Here is a 7,269-nt window from a genome sequence, read left to right on the forward strand (position 1 = left end):
CCACAGCGAAAGCCCTTTCTATTATGCAATACTATCATTCTTTTTATTTGCTGGCAACAGAGATCAATGAAAGCTTGCCAAATGAATTGGAGTTCCAGCATAATAGCATTTGTTAAAAATAATTTTAAGGGCCTTATATGCATCTATGACACTCAGATTTTAGATATTATCTGACAGTATTACTCAGATCTCTTTTCTAAGTTATGTGAAGAGAATTACAAATGACAGAAGGAAGAATGTTTTCAAGTGGAGTAATCCCATAATTTTCAGTCATTGTGATATTACCATTAATCCTTACTCTTGGAACATTTCAAAGCTAAAGTTAACAGGCATCTTTTTGGAGCCTTGTTTAGCAGAACTCAAATTTTCACTGAATTTTACTGCATCTAAAACTACCATCTGGAAAATTACTAAGAGCACATCAGCGTCATCCTATATTAAATATCCCATAGGATGAACATTTAAGTAACTCTCAAATACTTATGTTGTGTAAACGAATGAAAGGCTAAATCCATCGTGTCATGCATGGGATGGCATGGTATGAACGCTTGTTTTACATTTGCCCCAGTATGAGAATTTTTTACAAATTATAAAAAAAATTCTACATGTATTCCTATTGTATCTATAACTCTATGTCTTCCAGCACTTGCTCTCACATTGAGCACAAGTCACCTGGTCAGCTTGTTAAACCACAAATTAGGAGCTCTACCCCCCAGAGCTTCGGATTTGATAAACCCAGGCTGGACACTGAGGTTCTATATTTGTAACAAGTTCCCAGGTGATGCTAAAGCTGCTGGTTAGGGGACTACACATTGAGAACCACCGCTCCACAGTTTTCAATGGTTGCTGAAATCATTTGTGTATAGTCCATCTTCATTTATACCTGACTACAATATTTTAGTGAGAGCTCAAGGAAGTACACAAACTACCTTCAAAATTTGCATCAGTAACTGAATCACACAGTACAAAATCCTGCCAATCAAATCGATGAGACAGTCACTTCAATTAAGAGTTTGAACAGCCTTGACTTTGGGTTGAGACACTTCCAGAGTCTGTCCACAGAGCAGGAGGGGAGCTTGTCAAAAAAACAAAACAAAACAAAACAAAACCCTGCATACTGTCACAAGACCCATAATATTTGGAATGTAGGCAAATTAGCTCAAATGATCATCCTCCAAAGGGAAATAATTTGCCAGAGTTTTTATAAGGTAAAGAAATGCCTACTTCCAATTCACAGTCTTTTTTTTTTTTTAATTTTAATGAGAGTATTCACATAACACTTTCCATGACAGCTTCTGCTTTCCATCACTCAACTCTTTGTGAAAATAGTCCATTTTTGGCTTAGTAACTGTAGGTTTGGGCTTAGTCCAAAAGTGAACTTCTTGAAAGGTTTACAAAAAAAATTCAGTTGTTTTTAATTCTTGACTGTTTCAAATAAAGAAAACAAACTATGAAAAGGGTAGTGGGATTTTAATTGCATTTTTTTCTATTTAAATATCAGATAACTACCTAATGGCCTTTTCCATATCTGTGTCCTCTACAGAAATCCCATACCTGCCTCAATTTGAAAACACAAGTGAGATTAGAAAAAGATTGGTGTCTGCAAATGTCCTCTGAGAAAACACACACAAAAGCACATGTGTGTCCCAAACTCCTGAGTAGGCACATTTAAGAGGCGCCAGCCGACTCCATCTTTCTTCTTCTGGTAAACATGCCTCACAGGGTATTCAGAGAGCCCACTTTGTGAAGGGCCCGCGCAGTATTGTTTATAATTTTTATCGGTGTGGTTTTCTCCCACCACCCACTTAAAAGCTCATTTTTCTCAGTTTCTATACTTCTTTGGATATCCTTCTCTTATATGGAAAAAAAAAAAAAAGCAAACTGAGCTAACCTGAGGAATTAGGCAGAGGAGACTTTCTTAATCTTTCTATTCTTACCATTGAACATTGCCTTACTGTACACTTTCCTCGTCTTTTAAGCTGACGCTATATAAAAGGTGAAAGTTCCTGGGCACCTAACACACAGGGGCTCTCCTGAAGTGACAGATCCCAGGCAAGGAAGGATTTCTCAAGGAGGGTTAGCCTGATTCTAAACAGAGTTTTCCTGTTCCCAAGGTAAATGGATTCCTTAACAGCTGATTCTATTAGCATCTTTTTTGATGTTTAGGGACTTTTTTTTTTTTTTAAGATTTTCTTTATTTATTTTAGAGAGAGAGAGAGAGAGCACGCGAGTTGGAGGGGGAACAGAGGTAGAGGGAAAAGTAGACTATCCCTACTTGGGGCTCGATCCCAGAACTCTGAGATCATGACCTGAGCTGAAGTCAGACGCTTAATCCACTGAGCCAATCAGGCGCCCCTAGGGACATCTTATTTATAACTTATAGACAGGGCCTCTCTACTTGTGTCCGTATTAGATATAATTAATGTCTTCTGCTGCTGAGGAGATATTTTCATTTTTCATAGACATGAAATTTCTAGTTGCAAATGTTTTCAATACTTTCACGAATATCTCCCAATTAACTCCAACTTCCAGTAATCCTTTGAACTTATGTGGCTTCTTCTATTTTTGCTATTATTCCTTTCATATTTATTTTATACGACCTTGTGATGTTGCCAGCTAACTTTTTAATGGACATGGGTTCTATGTACCTAATTAAATTTTAAGTGCCCTGAGGACAGAAACTTCACGAGAATTTGGCGTCACCAGGCCTTGCACATAGAGGACACCCTATGAGAATGTGCCAATGAAGCTTGGGTCAGGGATGGTTGAGTCAGTCCTTTTGTTTGAGGGTGGGGATGGCTGGAATGGGTGAAAATGAAATCAAAACACCTAAAGAACGGTTTCCTAACCCTAGTGCAGGATTTTTTGACCAAAAGCAACCCCAGGACAGGAGGGTGGTTCTCACTGGGAAGAGCAACTAATCCATGATCTATACTCATTATTTCTGGCCGAAGAAATGACATGTTGAAAGAAATGGTTGCTGGAAGATAACCACAGGCAAATAAGTAACATGTAACAGGTAAAGTCACAGTCTAACCAACTGGTTCAGTGGCCTTTAGTGAGTCATACTGATCTGTAAGGTGGGGAAAAGGTAGATGTTAGAAGGAGAGGCTTGTTCTGAGACCAGGAATGCACAAACTCATGCTCAGTCTGTGCAAGAAGGAAGCCGTAAATAGACCAGAACCTTAATTTATACAAAGTCATCATCCCCTCCAAGGGACGTGTCTGCACAAGGCACTGAATATACTTGATGTCAGGAAAAGCACCTGGCCTTGTGTGGTCAGAGGTCCAAATGGCTCCTCAAATTTCTCTTCTTTGTTTCCTATCTATTGAGAATTTTCTGCTTTTATTTTTTTAAATTTTTTAAAAAAGATTTTATTTATTAATTTGACAGAGAGCGAGAGAGCACATAAGCAGAGGGAGTAGCAGAGGAAGAGGGAAAAGCAGGCTCTCCACTGAGCAGGGAGCCCAATATGGGACTCGATCCCAGGATCCTGGCATCATGACCTGAGCCAAAGGCAGATGCACAACCGACTGAGCCACTGAGACGCACAACCTACTGAGCCACCCAGATGCACAACCGACTGAGCAGACGCACAACCGACTGAGCCACCCTAAAACTGACTGTTTTAGGGTCTGAGGATATATCAGTGAACAAATTTTCCTCTTTTAGAATAAAAAAATTATGGTTAAGGCAGAAGATGTAGGTAAATGCACTAGTCATTTCTGCACAAAAGATCGAACTCTTCTATGCTGAAACATTCTTCAATGAATAAATTAGTGCATTACTACAGTGTGCATTAATGATTATACTTAAGATAATCTTTCAAAAATTTATCCTGATTTTCAAGTTTACTCCTCCCCACTTTCCCAAGCCCCCTCCTGCCACACACACACACCTATCTGCATATGACTGTGACTTAGTTCTTCTACTATTATATACAGGTGTTGGGCGATAATGCAGGTAACATACCTGGAATTGGATAATGCAGGTCCAAGATTCAGTTCCACCATTTACCACTCAGAAATAAATGTGGGTATGTTTGTGTACATATATATGTTTACTCCTTATTTTGTATCTATGTCTCCTATGTATTAATTTGCTTTCCTGTGTGTACTTACAGAAGTATACCTGACTGTAATATGAAATACATATGAGTTCATACCTTTGAAAATGGCATATATCGAAATAGAAATCTACACGGAAGCATGCCAGCTGTTCAACTATGCATACAAATGCCACAAAACAATTTAGAACCCTGAATGAAGAATGTTCTATACAAGTGAAACAACTGCAGAACAGAGGTCAACAGAAAATAATCACACTCAGGAGGATTTGGACAGGACATCAACAAGAGCACCGACCATGAAATCTCCAGTGACCCAAACAGTTACAAAATTGCAACCAAGAGCTGTAACTTTCATCCAGGGAGAGATGCTTTTGTCAAGCTGGATAATTTTCTAATCCTCACACTCTGGCATGCCTTAACCCAGGTGCTGGAATGGGCAAAGCTGACTGACCTCTATACTGGTTAGATAAAAGGAAATGTGGAAGTATCAGCTATTCTTTCTAAATGCATGAGTATTTAAAGATTTATGCAGCAAGCGGGGGGAAGAATAACAGGCGTGAGATTACCTATCTTAGTCAGGACCACCATACACCCAAACTCCAGGGAGCAGTATTTCTACCAACTTAGACCTATGTCCTCCTCCCCGATCAAGTTGCCCAGGAAGAGCAACAAGTCTACACCAAAAGGGACCTAGGTCTACAACTGCCATTTACCAGTTACACAAACTGGTTAGATCATCACACCTCCCTAGACATCTTTACCAAAATTTCTTGGTGTAGGCTATGTGCTACGTATCCCTTTGATAATCGGGTGAAAGTCAAAGTCGGAATGAGGCTTTTACTTGAATAAAATGACACAAAGGATTTTAAAGAATTATTAATTTTTTTCTGATGTAGTAATAAATATGCTTCTTTATTATCATATAAAATATCAGTATCAAGAGACAGGTCTTGATAAATACCAAATAATTTTGACAAGACAGGTCTTGTTATATACGAAATAATTTTGCTAATCAAAGTAGAAATTATTTTGAGATATCTGCAACCACTGTAATGTGACCTGAAACTATCTGGCCTTCCTACTGAGGACAAAATGGCAGGTACTTATAATACTATTGCTGTCTATTGCTTACATTTACTAAAGAAGTAAATGCTGAATTTCTGTTAGGTGTTAGTGAATATGAGATTAACTTTTCCCCTCATTCACGTTCAAGGATTCCCTGAATTTCATCAATTGATTCCTGGTTAAGAACCATTGCTTCTTACTCTCTTATACAAAAAGGGGAAGTAACACTTACCCTCCAGAACTCACTGGGCTTTGCCAGGATCAAATTACATAAAGCTAATCAACAACAATTTAATGGGTAATTTCTATATGCCAGGCACTGTTTTAGGGTCTGAGGATTTATCAGTGAACAAAAGAGACACTGTTTAGTGGAAGAAGTTTTATTTGTAGATGACAGATTTTAAATATATGTCTAATAGTGTGTGTGTGTGTGTATATATATATACACATACATATACATATGTATGTGTATATATATATAACATATGTAATGTCAGGGGATGGTACAGGAAGACCATAAAAGATAAACCACAGTAAGGTACACAGGGGACACAGACAGGATGCCACTGTGTTAAGGTGCCATGCAGCAGAGACCCAAAAGAAGTGAGCAACAGGGAACTAGAGGACACTAGGAAAGTACGTCTACAAATAATAAAGTTTTCAGTATAACCTTTAATATAGTCAAAATCAATTAATAGATACTAATTTGAAATACAAGCCAGAATGAGTAAGTAGGAAAATAATATGTAAACTTCTTGTTAGAATTATGAATTTATATCAGGATTAGTGTATACCTTGTTTTATAGCCCTATGCAAAAACTTTGTTTTTTTCATTTTACTATACATACAATTTTTTAATTTTTTTAAATTCCTGATTAGGGAAAAGAGTCATCTGAGAATCCCACTGAAGAATTAAGAGTCTCCATAATCTTTCTCTTTTTAATAACTCTTATGACTACCAAAAAAAATGAATTAAAAACAATTTAGAAAGCTAATCAGAGGTCCAAAAAAGACACTCTTAACACTTTTTCTACAACTCAAGGAAAGCAATCCTGGACTCTCAGCTGCAGGACAAACTTTAAGTGCAGTGTGTTGAACCCAGGTCAATCTCTGAAAAGACCAGAGCTTTCATAAATCAGGTAAGAGTAAGTGAATGAGAAGAGCATAGTGGTATCTTTTAAATCAAAGCTGGAAAATTTTGGAGAGAGAGAGAAACTGACAATAAAAAAAAATTTAGAGTCAACCTCTATATTATTTTTCTTTCTGAATTTGTTTTCTTGCTTCTAGATTACTCCTCTCCTCAGAAGTGCACTACAATAGCTCCAGTGAGAGATGACAGGAGCCTGAGGAAAACAGGAATAGTGGAGATGGCTGGGGAAGAAAAGAAAGAATTTATGGGATATCCAAAAAATTGACAGGAGAAGGTCAATGGCAAAGGGAAAAGTCCAGATAGGTTTTGGTTTCCATCGTGAGTGCCGACTGGATGGTATGTTATAAATAAGATAATACGTATCAGAGAGAACCAGAAGGAAGACAGTGAGCACAAATGTAGATGAGGTGATTTTTTTAAAGTATTTTACTTATTTATTTAGGAATGCTGTGCAGATCCCAACTAAAACATCAACTCCAGAAACATCTCTCTATGGATTTACCTATTCCAGACATTTCGTATAAAGAGAATCATGGAATATGTGATCTTTTGCACCTGGTTAATTTCTCTTAGCATAATGCTAACTGTATTTCTTGTTGATCATGTGAATTTATGAAATTATGACCAATTCTTGGTAAATATCTGAACAAATTTATATCAATTTTCCTTTGAATTACACAGTAATTGTATTCCTGGAAAATCTATATATATATATTAAGGCCATTCAGAGGAATTGAATCTATGCAGCTTTCCTAGCCAAGGGCTAGAGCTAAACTGAGCTTGCTAGCTGGATTCTGGAGACAGAGGCCATTGAACGCAGTGGAAATTTTCTAAAAATAAAATCAGGTTAGCAATTGGCTTTGAAAGGGAAAAGGATATGCTAAAGGATGGGTGTGTTACATACAAAGACAAGGCTTAGTATCATCTATCAGGTCCTCTGAAAGGAAGAAAGGAGTGACTGGTTGAAGGTTCTATTAGAAGACA

The sequence above is a fragment of the Mustela nivalis genome (genome assembly GCF_964662115.1).
Source record: "Mustela nivalis genome assembly, chromosome: 12".
NCBI classification, from domain to species: domain Eukaryota; kingdom Metazoa; phylum Chordata; class Mammalia; order Carnivora; family Mustelidae; genus Mustela; species Mustela nivalis.